The following is a 14,439-nucleotide window of genomic DNA, read 5'->3' as shown; positions in this document are numbered from 1 at the left end:
TGGCACGCCTCCTTGTTCATCTGGGAATCCTTCACTCCAGCCCAGCCAAGCCACCAGTCCAGTGGTTCAAGGGTCCGACATGGTTGGAATGTCACTGGGGCATCCAGAAATGTTGCAGAAACCAGTACTTGAGAAACCAAGCACATACTTGGAGAGTTGGAGAACTCAGCGTTGTTATGCCTGTGGGCCAGAGGAGTTAACACTCCAAGTTCTGAGCCACGAACAAAGGGATTACAGAGTTTGATACACAGACAGCCATGATTAAGTGGGTTTGTGGGTTTCCAGGGGCTGGGAAATTGCAAAGAGAAGGACAAGGGTGAGTGAGATAAGCTCCAGTTCCGAATATTGCGAGTCCCCACTATCTGAGACCTACAGGATCCACACTTTGCTAGGAGCAAGCTGAGTTACAGAGGCAAAAGGAGCAGGAGGTTATGTAAAATTTTAACTTTTCAACTTCAACAGCACCTCCCTCCATCCTGAGTAACGCCAGTCCTGCCCTTTAGAGGAACCCGTCCCCTAAGGAGGCGTTCAGCAGAATTCCAAGTGTTGGTCTCTGGGGACATTGTTCTTGAGCTTGTGGGCTTCAAAGACATTTTCCAGTTCCTGCATGTAGCGCTGATGGAGAGTGTCCACCTCATCCTGGGAGGGATGCAGTGTCTTCTGCACCTCAATGGGCTTCCCCACTGCAAGACACAGAGGTGAGTGTGACACAGAGGTGAGTGTGGCCCAGAGCAGGAACCACTGAAGGCTCAGGGGCCCTTGATGTTCACACCACAATGGTCATCTGAGCAGGTAAACATTCTTTCTCCCTCCCTTTCAATTCTACTTTGGGTCATAGATTCGAAGATGTTAGCAACTCGAGAATTCTAATATATCAACAATACAGCCAGCAGGCATTTGCATGCATTATCTCTTCTGTCATCCTAACAATCTGAGGAGGTCAGAACCTGCTATTATTCCTGTTTGACTGCTGAAGAAATGAGGTTCAGGGAGGTTAAAGAATTTGTTTAAGGTTACTTGATTATGGTCATGTAGCCAGGAACATGTAGACTTTTCATTATAGGGGACTGGAATGCAAAAGTAGGAAGTCAAGAAACACCTGGAGTAACAGGCAAATTTGGCCTTGGAGCATGGAATGAAGCAGGGCAAAGGCTAATAGAGTTTTGCAAAGAGAACACACTGGTCATAGCAAACACCCTCTTCCAACAACACAAGAGAAGACTCTACACATGGACATCACCAGATGGTCAACACCAAGATCAGATTGATTATATTCTCTGAAGCCAAAGATGGAGAAGCTCTAAACAGCAAAAACAAGACCAGGATCTGACTGTAGCTCAGGTCATAAACTCCTTATTGCCAAATATAGACTTAAATTGAAGAAAGTAGGGAAAACCACTAGACCATTCAGGTATGACCTAAATCAAATCCCTTATGATCATACAGTGGAAGTGAGAAATAGATTTAAGGGACTAGATCTGATAGATAGAGTGCCAGATGAACTATGGACGGAGGTTCGTGACATTGTACAGGAGACAGGGACCAAGACCATCCCCATGGAAAAGAAATGCAAACAAGCAAAATGGCTGTCTGAGGAGGCCTTACATATAGCTGTGAAAACAAGAGAAGTGAAAAGCAAAGGAAAAGAAGAAAGATATACCCATCTGAATGCAGAGTTCCAAAGAATAGCAAGGAGAGATAAGAAAGCCTTCCTCAGCGATCATTGCAAAGAAATAGAGGAAAACAACAGAATAGGAAAGACTAGAGACCTCTTCAAGAAAATTAGAGATACCAAGGGAATATTTCATGCAAAGACCGGCTCGATAAAGGACAGAAATGGTATGGACCTAACAGAAGCAGAAGATATTAAGAAGAGGAAGCAAGAATACACAAGAACTGTGCAAAAAAGAACTTCATGACCCAGATAATCACGATAGTGTGATCACTCACCTAGAGCCAGACATCCTGGAATATGAAGTCAGGTGAGCCTTAGAAAGCATCACTACAAACAAAACTAGTTGAGGAGATGGAATTCCAGTTGAGCTATTTCAAATCCTGAAAGATGATGCTGTGAAAGTGCTGCACTCAATATGCCAGCAAATTTGGAAAACTCAGCAGTGGCCACAGGACTGGAAAAGGTCAGTTTTCATTCCAATCCCAAATAAAGGCAATACCAAAGAATGTTCAAACCACCACACAATTGCACTCATCTCACACGCTAGTAAAGTCATGCTCAAAATTCTCCAAGCCAGGCTTCAGCAATATGTGAACCGTGAACTTCCAGATGTTCAGTCTGGTTTTAGAAACGGCAGAGGAACCAGAGATCAAATTGCCAATCTCCACTGGATCATCAAAAAAGCAAGAGAGTTCCAGAAAAACATCTCTTTCTGCTTTATGGACTATGCCAAAGCCTTTGACTGTGTGGATCACAACAATCTGTAGAAAATTCTGAAAGAGATGGGAATACCAGACCACCTGACCTGCCTCTTGAAAACCTATATGCAGATCGGGAAGCAAGAGTTAGAACTGGACATGGAACAAAAGACTGGTTCCAAATAGGGAAAGGAGTACGTCAAGGCTCTATATTGTCACCCTGCTTATTTAACTTATATGCAGAGTACATCATGAGAAACAGTGGGCTGGATGAAGCACCAGTTGGAATCAAGATTGCCGGGAGAAATATCAATCACCTCAGATATGCAGATGACACCACCCTTATGGCAGAAAGTGAAGAGGAACTCAAAAGCCTCTTGATGAAAGTGAAAGAGGAGAGTGAAAAAGTTGGCTTAAAGCTCAACATTCAGAAAACTAAGATCATGGCATCTGGTCCCATCACTTCATGGGAAATAGATGGGGGAACAGTGGAAACAGTGTCAGACTTTATTTTGGGGGGCTCCAGAATCACTGAGGATGCTGATTGCAGCCATGAAATTAAAAGACGCTTACTCCTTGAAAGGAAAATTATGACCAACCTAGATAGCATATTAAAAAGCAGAAATATTACTTTGCCAACAAAGGTCCATCTAGTCGAGGCCATGGTTTTTTGAGTGGTCATGTATGGATGTGAGAGTTGGACTGTGAAGAAAGCTGAGTGCCAAAGAATTGATGCTTTTGAACTGTGGTGTTGGAGAAGACTCTTGGGAGTCCCTTGGACTGCAAGGAGATCCAATCAATCCATCCTAAAGGAGATCAGTCCTGGGTGTTCATTGGAAGGACTGATGCTGGGAGGGATTGGAAGCAGGAGGAGAAGGGGATGACAGAGAATGAGATGGCTGGATGGCATCACCGACTCAATGCACATGAATTTGGGTGCACTCCTGGAGTCGGGGATGGACAGGGAGGCATGACATGCTGCCATTAATGAAGTCGCAAAGAGTAGGAAACGACTAAGGGACTGAACAGAACTGAGCCAGGAACAATAGTGCCAGGTTGCAAGCTCTAGGGATGTGCTCTTAGCCTCATGGAAAGGTGGATTTGGAGCCTCAGATGCCATTATTGGAAGAGACTGTGGCTGTGGGAGGAGGTGGATCAGAAAGCAGTTGCCATGTCTTCTTCTCTTGGGAATAGTCTAGAGGCAGCAGCATTATAACATTCATGAGAATATCAGCACACAATGCAAAGAAAGTTTGGTAGAGGAGGTTACCTGTACTCAACTAAGAAATGACTGGGTGAGTAGAGATGAACACCTGTTGGAAGTCAGGAAGAAAGCAGATACCTGAAAGATGGTGCTAAGTCTATGGACTAAAGCCCATGACCATTATTTACAAGGAAATCCCTCTGGCTCTCCTTCAAAGCCTGCTGAATGATACTTTACACACAATGCTAACAGAACTGCCATGGTCTTGTATCCACCTTCTCCAATTACTGTCATTAGTGTTCTTGCCTGGAGAATCCCAGGGACGGGGGAGCCTGGTGGGCTTCCGTCTCTGAGGTCACACAGAGTCGGACACGACTGAAGTGACTTAGCAGCAGCAGCAGCAGACCCTGTGGTCAGAATTATACCCTCCTTGTCTCGCACAATAAAAAGGCAAATACCCTTATCAAACCTCAACTTTGATACCAAGGGCAGCCTGATCTCTTCAAAGTGATTTACCTTCTGTGGGTCTGTGTTTGCAATCAATAGAATGGGTATGAGAGTTCCTCCTCACAAGTTGTTCGGAAAACTAAGCTGCCACATGTTAGGAGCCAGTGCAGTGCCTGACACTGCAGGGGCTCAGGAATCAGTAGTGGCTACTGGGCTTCACGCCCCTGTTACTCTTCTCATTCTAGACTGCCTTTCATAGGGTTACTTGCCTCTGTGTCTGTCTCACACTCTAGAACTTGTGCTCCACAAAGTGAAGGGTGCGCTGCTCTGTGTCCAGGTCTCCTTGCAGCACAAGCCCAGGCCTCTTTCTCTGTAGCCCTTCCCCTCCCAGCCCGGGTCTAGCCTCACCCACAGTGGTGATGGGTCGGCGGAAGGGCACAAGACCAAAGCTGTACTGGAAGACTCCACGGCCATAGAAGAGAGGGATGGAGCCTCTAGTGCTCTTGTGAAGTCGGTCCTGAAACCACTGCAACGAGGAGAGCTCTCAACCTGGTCATATATGTCATTCTCCCCAAAGGAGAAGATTGGCACCAGAGCTGCCCTAGAGCGAGACAAGGGAGAGGGCGTGTGGAGGGGCAAGAAGGCATAGCTGGTCACCTAGCCCCCTGAAGGGACCTAGTGAGCAGGAACTGGAGCAGAGGACGGAGCCCTGGGACAAGAGTAGGAGGCTTTGGGTGTGTCTCAGACCTGCCAAGGCCTTGGGACCTGGCCTGTCTCAGGGCCACTGTCTGACTGTTGTAACATGACAGGGAGTCCAGAATGCTGCAGAGAGTCCTCCTAGATATAAAATATGTCCAAATTTTCTGAAAAATCTCTTCTGCCCCAGCTACCTTGTATTCTTCACAGATGCTGTAGGAGAACAGCTCTAAGCTATGTCTCAAACTTTATTGTCCAACTCCCTTCGACTCAGATGTAATGCAAGCTTTCAACAATATGACCTTTGACACTTATTCCCTTTAATCACCAAAACTCCCTTCTAGAATCTTCTCTGGGTATTTGGGAATGAGACAAAATATCGATCATCAAGATAGACCCTTCAATGTCAATGGATTGAGAATCTACCTGCCAAAATAGAATCTGCCTTAATCTCTGGTGTATCCCACAAAAACACAGTCCTTGCCAACCTCCAGCTGAACACAGAGCCCTCTCCCCAATACCCGTGCATCAGGGCGAGCCTGATGAAGCCCTTGCGGTTCCACAGCACCAGCTTGTAGGCTCCAGGCCTGGTATTCAGTGCCTCCTGGACGCCCCCAACAACAATGGACAGCAGATTGCCACCTCCTTTCCTGCTCAGGATGTGAGCAGCACTCTCTTTGTCTGCTGAGACCAGCCCTGGGGAGAGAGGAAGGTGGTTAGGTATGGGGTGACAGGGAGAGACTGTGGGCTACGTGTGGCAGGTCTCCACTCACCCTCCTCTCGCAGCTGGGAGTTCCCTGAGGGCTGGGACTCTATCATTCCCTTCTTCCCAACCCCTCACTAAGGTCATTGCTGGGCACAGAGCTGTGGGAAATGCTTCCTTGGGTCTAGCCTCCTTCTCCACTGCACATGCTCTTCAGGAAGTACAGAAATCTTAGCAGCCCTCCCTGACACCCTTCCTCCATGTCTCCAGCCCTCACCTCTCGGGCTGGCCAGATTTGGGAAGACTCACCCACAGACATGATGCATTCCCTGAAGACAGGGACCCAGAACCACAAGTTTAGCATCATTAGATGTGAGCGGATGCCTGGGAAAACTGAGGAGAACCCCGTGCTCTCAGTGCAAAGGTTGGTAAAAGCTCCAATCACCCCGATCCCATGAGGGTGGAAGCCAGCAAGGTAGTTCCGGGAGGGGTCCATGTTGGCAGTCTTGACCAGCTGCAAGGAGAGCAGCCTGGTGAATCGGGGCTGCACCTCATGCCCTCCCCAGTCTCTGCTAACTGTCTGTGCTGACCTCTTCTATGTGTCCCCAAGGGATATGACACCCCCATGTGAGTGTCCTGAAATTAGAAATGGCTTATCTGAGGATCCTTGTTCCTGGTGCAGGTCTGGGGCAAAGGAGATGCTCTGGGAGACGGTTGGAAGAAGAGAGAGAGAACGGACCCATGAATGCATGAAGCCAATACAGCCCACCAGGGAAGGAAGGCCCCTGCCCAAGGCAGAGATGAGACTCCTGGTAGGGTGAAGGAGACACAAGACTCTTGAGAGTCCCTTGAACTGCGAGGAGAGCCAACCAGTCCATTCTAAGGGAGATCAATCCTGGGTGTTCATTGGAAGGACTGATGCTAAAGCTGAAACTCCAATACTTTGGCCACCTCATGCGAAGAGTTGACTCACTGGAAAAGAGTCTGATGCTGGGAAGGATTGGGGGTGGGAGGAGACGGAGACGACAGAGAATGAGAGGGCTGGATGGTATCACCGACTCGATGGATATGAGTTTGAGTGAACTCCGGGAGTTGGTGATGGACAGGGAGGCCTGGCGTGCTGTGATTCATGGGGTTGCAAAGAGTCGGACACAACTGAGCGACTGAACTGAACTGAACTGAACTGAATACCGCCCACCAGGGAAGGAAGGCCCCTGCCCAAGGCAGAGGTGAGACTCCTGGCAGGGTGATGGAGACACAAGCCCCTGTCCTATGTGAAGGGAGACTTTATCCCAGGTAGAGCCTGCCCAAAATGAAGGAGCCATCACAGGAGGGAGTGAGCATCTCTCCAAGGGCTGTGGCATCCAGAGTTCTGTCCCGGATCAGGGCTGACCCTTGAGCCCCCATGACTCAGTGTAAGAGACTCCTGTGTGGAAGGAAATGGGGGCCAGGAGGAGGAGCATGAAGTCCTGGTGATGCCCACAGGTGTGGGTGGGAAGGGGTCAGGGAGGTGTCCTGCCAAGCCTGCAGCACTTCCTGACAGCAGGTCACGGCCTGCCCACAGCACTGTACTCTTGCTCAGGGCTTAGTCTTTGCAGACACTGCTATTCCAGGATAACGAAATCTTCACAGAGAAACCCAGATCCTGGACTGATCTTCAGCATGAGGTGGAGGCAGCTTGTCCTGGGAGAAACACTGCCTGATTCTCCACCATTAGCTCCTCAGGAAGCCCATAGGGTGTGTTTAGAAAGTTCTAGTGCTCAGAAGTAGTCTCCTAATTTCACTAGAAACTCTACCATTAGGTAGTAGCTCATATAATCGCAGTGGAAAAGTTTGTGTTGTGGAGTAGGCCCAGCAGAGTGGTTAACACAAGGAATGTTGCTTGCCTGCCTTCAAGCCAGCAGCCACCGTAGCCGCCACTGACAATGGGGCTGGAAAGGAACTCAGGATGGAGGAAAAGAGGATACTGGTCAGAGTGAGTGAGGATGCACACCAAGGAAACGACTGCTGTGAGCCCAGATTTTGCACCTCCCCACACAGAGAAAAACATGAAAATCAATAACTTGAGTTGTCTACTTTTTGTGACTGGCAGTAATATTTTGATGTTTGCCTACATAGGTGGTTTTTTTCCCCAGCAAAACCCATAAGTCTTGAGCCTCCTTTGCCTTTTAGAACAGCTCCTCAGAGGTTGCTGCGAGGCTCTCTGCTGACCACAGTCTTCAGTAACATCTCAGGACAAAACCCCTCACAACTCTAAGGTTGTGCACTTGTTTTCAGTAGACAGCATACTCTCTCCCTGGCTGCCCTACCTCCTGCCATGCTAAAATTCCTGCAGGGCCTGCTCTGTAAGGGGGTGAGGATGACTTGGAAGTTCTCCTGAGGGGTGACAGAGTCCAGAATCTGCCTACCGTAGCCCCTTTCAGGCCTCAGTCCAGGACAGGGAGGTCAAAGTGCATGTCATCTCTCCTCTGCTGGACACTTGGCGGTACTGCCCGCCCTCTGCAGGTGTTGATGCCACAGGACTTCAGTGGCCTACAGTTCTGAACACTGTGCACGTGGAATTTCTGGAAATCAGGTTCAGTTTCCCACAAGATCAATAGTGCCCAGGCGGAGAAATACTCTGGGAGAGATAGCTTGTCAGAGTAGGGACAGAATAGATGCAGATAAGACAGGCACAGAGCAACTAGGCACCACTTTTCTTTCAGATGTGGGATTGATCACAGCTCCAGGTGTGAAAAGAGAGCCAGATGTTGATCTTAGAGGCCCCAGGATGACCTGCTGTGTCATGGAATCTGTAAGGTATAATTTGGGCCAAGGCAGAAAAATGAAAGACGACCTCAACAGAAGTAAGTTACCTTTACTCAGGCAAAGAGGGGCGACAGTCGGCCTAATGACCAGGTTGAGCACGGAGAGGGATCAGGGAGGCTTCATATTTATAGGGAGGCTTGTCGAAGCGATAAGGGAAACGTTAATCAGGTGGGATATTTTGGGTATTCTTTAGTGAGATGACATTTGTAGTTGGGCAGCGGGGTGATAAGTCTTCTGGGCAGGTGTAGGGGATGGAAGGTTTCCAGACAGGAGATGATAAGTCTTCTGGGCGGGTGTAAGGAGTGGAAGGTTTCTGAACAAGGGGTGATAAGTCCCAGATAGATGCAACCGGCCTGGAGCATCAGGGCAGAACCTAAAGTTCTGTTTTGTTTTCTCCGAAGTTAGATGATTCAGCAAGGGTCTTTGAGACTGTTGTTTTCTTTTCTAGGCCCAAAGACTCCTTAAGAATCCACATAACTCAATGAGGTATGTGGCAGCATCTCTACTTTACATATGAAGCCGTCGAGCCTCGGCAAGCATGTATAACTCACCCAAGGTCATACAGCCGGCATGTTGCAGACCCTTTATTAGAATCTGTGATGTTCACCTTCAGAGGTTACACTCTATACACGCTTCTCTTCCGTGTCCAGAGGAGTGCCTGCCTCCAGATAAGGGCCTGTCCCTGCCTTGCACTACTAAAACTTTACACCTCTGTGCTAAGATACGCATATGTGCCATACTACCTGGCCCACAGAACCTTCAAATCTCTTTCATACATCAGTCCTCATATTGGCTCCACATCTCTACACATGGGACAGCATACCCAGACAGAAACTGACTATTCTCAGGTCACAAAGGGGTAAAAGCCTGTCTCCTGCCTCCCGGCCCAGTATTCTGCTCACTGCACACAGGGACATGCTTCCCCATGGACACTTGGGAACTTCCATCCTGGTCACAACACAACCACCCCCATTACTCACCGAGATGGGGAAATAGTCCTACATGTACCTCCATATGACCCAGTGCCTTAGTACATCACTCTGCCTGCCCCCCTGCCAAGGCTTGGCTCGATCCGCATACCACCAGATCACATACAGGATACTGAAGATCCAGAATCTTGTGAACAGGAGGCCTATGAAGACCACAGAGCAGACAATGCCTGGGGAGGGAGGCAGGAGCATTAGTGATCAGAGGTATGAAGGCATGAGCTCTCCCCATTTGCCCAGCACTAGCAGCACAGTCCTGGAGAAGGAAATGGCAACCCACTCCAGTGTTCCTGCCTGGAGAATCCCAGGGACGGGGGAGCCTGGTGGGCTTCCGTCTATGGGATCACACAGAGTAGGAAACAACTGAAGTGACTTAGCAGCAGCAACACAGTCCTGTCCAAGCCTCGCCCCAAGAGTAAGGGGTCAGCGTACTCTGCCTTAAAGGAAGAAGAGATGAGCCTGTCCCGTGTCACACTGGGAGATTGGGTTTGAACAGGTAGACCTAACTTCAAACTGGCTTTTTCCCATGACGCTTTTTCCCAGACACCTCGTTCCTTTCAGTCTTCTCCCTCTACCACCATCTCTGCCCTATTCAGTAGTCTGTATTCACCAGGTGCTCAATAAGTGCCTGGTAGAGATGGGACAGGATGAAATCTTTCGAGCATCCGTCCTGTGAATGAAGAAGCTTTCTACCTAGCCCACTTCCTGTTTACCTCAGCCCATCTTCCCATAGATAAGTCCTATATTCCATAGATATATCTCCCCTTTAGCTGAAGTCCCCACATGACTTCTCATAGCTGAGGCTCAGCTCCAGAAGCTCAGCCTGACTTCAGCCTCCCCACTGCTAACTTGATCCCCTCTTGCTCCAGCCTCACTCACCACATGCGCCTCTTGTTCTGGCCACGCTAAGCTGCTCAGTGTGGATACAACTCCCTGAGTTCTTTAGGTTTTGTTCAGTTCTTTGCTCTGCTGCCAGGCCATTTCCTGCTGAAGGAGGGAGAGAGGAAGGAAGAGGCCTGTCCATCAGGAGTGCAGCAGAGTGAGGACAGGCCCAGTGAGCAATTCCTGCCAGTCTTGGGATTCTGAGTTCCTTTTCACAGGCTAATCCTGGCTTTGACTCAGGTTCAGGTGGTCTGTAGCGCTGTCTTTAATCTGATGCCAATGGACTTTATTCTTAGAGAATATTGTGTCCTCTCCATTCCATTCCCTCCGCGAAACCATGTGCTCAAACTGTTAAAGAAGGTCAGCTTCCACTTGTATTGCATTTGAAAGTGGGTGAACTGGGCTTGTCATTCATGGCTGACTTCCAGGGAGAGGAGACTTTTGACCCAGTCTGAATAGTAATTAAATGCATAAGCCAAAGTAGGTTAGGGCTCACAGAGGCTCACTTTATTCAGAGCTCACACAATGTGCCAAGTGCGAGCGCTACAACCGTGAACAACGCAGATATACCTGCCCTCATAGTGCTGATTTCAGTGCTGTGTTAGATGTACTTTGTATTGTCTTTTCAAGTTTTATGGCAGTAAAACCTATGTTAAACATAACATGTATCAAAATAATTTTTATTGTATTATCTTTTATAACATTTATAGTTAATTCACAATACTATGTTCATTTCAGGTGTACAGGAAATGAAATGAGTTATACATATATGTATACCCACACTTTTTTTAAATCTTTTTCCATATAAACCATTACAGCATATTGAGTGGAGTTTCCTATGCTCTCTAAAGATTTTTATTAGTTATCTATTTTATGGATAGCACTGTATATATGTCAATCCAAATCTCCCAATTTTTCCTTCCATTCTGGTCCTCTGGTAACTATAAATGTGTTTTCAATGTCCATATGCTATGTAAATAAATAAATTTATTTGTACCCTTTTTTGATACTGCATATAAGTGATATCATACAATATTTGTCTTTCTGTGTCTGACTTACTTCACTCACTATGGCAATTTCTAGGTCTATCCATGTTGCTATAATGGTATTATTTGTGTTTTTTAATGACTGAGTAATATTCCATTTATATCCATTCCTCTTCATTGGACATTTAGATTGTTTCCATGTCTTAGTTATTGTAAATAGGGCTGCAATGAACATTGTGGTGCATGGATCTTTTCATATTATGGTTTTCTTGACATGGGCACTATAGAGAACTAAATGGAGATACCTCATGAAACCAAAAATAGAGCTACCATAAGACCCAGCATTCCTACTCCCGGGCATATACCTGAAATAATTTTTAGTGTATTGTTGATGGCATTAATTCATCATATTGCTGTGTAACAATCACCATCCTTCATCTCTGGAACTCTTTTCCTCTTCCCAAACTGAACCTCAGTACCCATGAAATGAGAACTCCCATGTCTGGTCTAGAGAATAAGACCCAAGTTGTTCATAGTGGCTCCCTGCAGGGTAAGATTCACTTTTCCCTGGATTCATTTTTAAAATACATATTCTGTCTGAATGAGTAACAATAGCGTGGATTCATTTTTCACTCAGAAAAAGAAAAAAGATTTAAAAAGCTTGCATTTCCACTTGACCAAAGGAACTCTCCTACACCTCAGTATACCTCACCTCGGGCTCACCTTTTAACTCCTGTCAGCAGGCAAAGCCAAACTTGGGAGTATTTCCAGTCCCTGAGAAAGGAAGATCCCTTCTTTCCCCTTCTATCACCCAGAAAGAAAAATGCAAAACCCCATTTCACTGAGACCAGGTTGGCTAGGTCACCCAGAAAGCTAGTAGGATGGGACCTGGCATTCAATTCTACTATTTTGGCTCCGTTATGCTCCCAACATTCTTTCATTTAACAAACATATACCAACATTAATTCTTCAAGGAGCTGGAGATGCAGATGAGAACAAGACCACCTGTTTGAAAGGAGCTTACCTTCCTGTGTGAGAGTGTGAATTAAAAAAAAAAAAAAGAACAGAATAAACAAGTAACCCACTAGAAAGTATTTGTCTGGGACTTGAGTCTGTGGTGACATGTCCCTGTTGACTTTTCTGGCCACTTCTATGCCCCTCCCCCAAATACCAGCTGTATGTCCAGCATGAGCCAGCTGTTCACTACATGTGCAGCATTTATGGTCCACTGCAAGCCCTTACTTTCTTGCCAGTCTGTACATTTTGCCTGTGGACAATCTCTTAAGAATCTTTGAAAAGGGGCCCCATCTCGTTACCTACTGCTAGCCTCCCTAGATCAGGGTAAGGAATCCTTTCAGAATTCAGAGCCATAATTCAGAATGTGAGGCTCAAGAGGCAACTAGGATATTGCATAGGTACAAAATCATTTCAAGCATTTAAACTGTAAAAACCATTCTTGACTCTTGGGTTGTACAAATGCAAAAACAATCAGGTGGCTGTATTTGGCCCATGGACCTACGTTGTGACCCCTGGTGTAAACTGTGACCTTGTACCTGAGCAGGACATATGCCGCCTTCCTAGAAAAGACCTCTCATATCCTCAGTCTGCCCCTCATTTGTAGAAATACTGTGGCCTCATAAGCTTTCCCAAAGTTCTAAAGGATAAAATTCACCAGAGAAATGATAAACAAATAAAGAAAGGAAAACAGTCAACAAGAGAAAATATTAATAATAATAGTTTAACTTATTCAACAAATCAAGAAATTTTATTAACTCCTCAAGGGCTATAGATAATATTCTGAGCCTCATCTTTCAGCTGTTTTCCAGATACTGAACCCCCGCCAGGTAGAGGAAGCTGCTCACCAGTCTGTAGACCTCAGACCAGGGGGAACCAGAAGGTTGGTGATGTTGGCTCCGTTACCTCACCACCAAGCAATCAGATGATTGTCTAGGAGCTGATCATGTGCCCAGAAACTCTACCTCACCCAGTCTCTAGACACCATTCCCTGAAATTCATGGGGGGGTTTCTGTAATTTTGAGCCATACATACTTAGACTCCTTTCTTGGCTCTTGCAATAAACACTGCACTTTCTAAAAATTTTTATCTCAATCAAATATCAGTATATGAGCTTTACTGTGCTCAGGAAAGCAGGCCCAAATTTGATTTAGTAACAACTTCTCCATGTCATCTGCCTCCCCCAGACACCACAACACAATTGAGATCCTTCTATTGCAGCCTATCACACACAGATAGGACCATGTCACTTCAGTACCTAAAGCCCTCCTGGGACTGCCCTTTGCCCTCAGGATAAGGGACAAGGTACAATCTCTTGTTTCTGGCACTGGTGGGCTCACCTTCCATCTCTCAGTTGCCCTCACTGTAGCTCCAGGCTCAGGGCTACTAGACCTCCCTGTGCTGTTCCTGATGGTCCCAGGGGCCAGGCTGGCCTGGGCGTGGACACAGATAGTCATACACACTCCATCTGGTAAAGCTCCCAATGGCCATCTGAGCAGGATGTCCTTCATTCCCGTGATCCCCAGGCGCTGAGCTAGCAACCCCTTTAGGATCTGCATTTTCCTCCCATCAAAGCACTGTGTGCACCAGAAGTGACAGGTGCCCAAGGTTACCAGTTTCCAAACAGCTCACCTTACCCATGGCCAGGACCACGAATGTTTACAGCCTGCATTCCCAAGGCACAAACAAGGGGGTGCACTCCACCATGCTGTTTAATCTGCTGTCTCAGGAGGCTTCTCTGAGCTCTGCTGTGGCCTGAGACACCTCTGGTTCATTGCTGCCCGCAGTTTTCTAAGCACTTGTGGGGAATAGGGGTGGGTTACCAGCCAACCATGAGGTGCCATTGCAGAAACAAGTTTCTTAGGAGAAATCTTTAAAAGCACCTGGTCTGAACCTAGGTGAGTATCGGGGAAGAGAAGTACGGTTTACTCCTCAGGCAATACATTATCTGCTAGATCACCTTTGCTCAAATCTTGCCCATTACTTGGCAAGTGAAGCAGCAAGTATAGGGCAATCCTGCCCTCTTTTCACTTACAGAACTTCTTGGCTGTAGTAATTGTCTCCTTTCATCTACCAGGTCAATGGTTCCTCTTCACATATCTTCCCTTCACAGTTGCCATATAAATATCCATCAGCCCCACCATCTCCTCCCTCTCCTGCCCTATTCCTCAGCTCACCTGCACAGCACAACTCAAGAAGAGCCATCTGCATTAAACACCCTCCACTCCCATTCTGTCCTCTCTCCTCCAGACTTCAGACACCACTCTTCCATGGAACTGCCCTTGACAAGTTCACCAGTGGCCTCCACACTGCTGAATCCAGTGGTCAGTTCTCAGCTGT

At 47.0% G+C, this 14,439-nt stretch overlaps 1 pseudogene; it reads right to left on the bottom strand.

The window, feature by feature from the left end:
• Positions 1-479: 479 nt before the first annotated feature.
• Positions 480-13,446, bottom strand: LOC148775625 (2-acylglycerol O-acyltransferase 2-like; annotated as a pseudogene).
• Between the last annotated feature and the right edge of the window lie 993 nt (positions 13,447-14,439).

Source organism: Moschus berezovskii, chromosome 14, assembly GCF_049115385.1.
Source record: "Moschus berezovskii isolate FMDL1 chromosome 14, NW_MosBer_1.0, whole genome shotgun sequence".
NCBI lineage: Eukaryota > Metazoa > Chordata > Mammalia > Artiodactyla > Moschidae > Moschus > Moschus berezovskii.
The sequence above is the reverse complement of the archived record's forward strand: the minus strand, read 5'-3'. Positions and strand labels throughout refer to the sequence as shown.